Source organism: Motacilla alba, chromosome 20, assembly GCF_015832195.1.
Source record: "Motacilla alba alba isolate MOTALB_02 chromosome 20, Motacilla_alba_V1.0_pri, whole genome shotgun sequence".
Classification (NCBI taxonomy): domain Eukaryota; kingdom Metazoa; phylum Chordata; class Aves; order Passeriformes; family Motacillidae; genus Motacilla; species Motacilla alba.
In genome coordinates, this window is record NC_052035.1 from 160,623 (window position 1) to 161,495 (window position 873).

An 873-nucleotide genomic window follows, 5' to 3' on the forward strand; every position below is an offset into this window, starting at 1 on the left:
CGTGTGCTTATAGTGGTTGGATGGAACTACTGTCAATATGCTTTTGCTTTGTGAGATTGGTCAAAAACTTATTAAGTAATTTGTAACATTAAGTTCTTGGTCTGCTGCCTGGGATGTGAGCTGATGGCATCTCCCCATTGTCATAATCATGTCATGAGACTGATGCTGGAAAATAAAACAGCTCAAGACAAATTCCTAGCAGTCCTGTCCTGTTCATGATTTGTACATAGCCCCTGGCTGGCAATACAAGCTTCTTTGCCTCCTATTTATTTCCCAAAATAAAACATGTGCATAACCCCAGCACTTCCCATCTCTGTTTTGTATTAAAATGAGGTTATTATTCTTTCACACATGCACAATTCTTCTCTTGAATTGGGTCAGTGGTCCCAGGGATGAAGTCAGGAAAGTCTTCATCAGGTCTCTGTGACCCTCTGGCATGACCCAAGGCCCTCTGCTTCGTGATGGATTGACATAGAGCCCAGGTGCTGGGCATTGCTCTACTGGTTTCAATACGTTCCTATAATGGTTCACTTGCTCCACGTCTTTCTACAAATGAGCTCATAAAATAACAATTAGCTTTAGCTTAAGCATCTAATAATCACTAACCTATCGCTGGTGTATCTAACTTCAATATGAATTGGTTCTAACCCTCAGTTAAAATTTTAACCCTTTAAAATCATGATTCATACTCTACGGAGACGCTTTGCTTTCCGCACTGCTGCCGCCACAGCGGGCCCAGGGGGCAGCTCGACTGCTCTCCAAAACCTCTCAGTGCCCTGCAGCTCCTGCCCTCCTGCAGCTGGAGGCCACAGACGGGATTCGGAAGCTCACCCGGCTACAGAGAGCTGCTCGCCGCCGGGGGCGGGCCCGGGA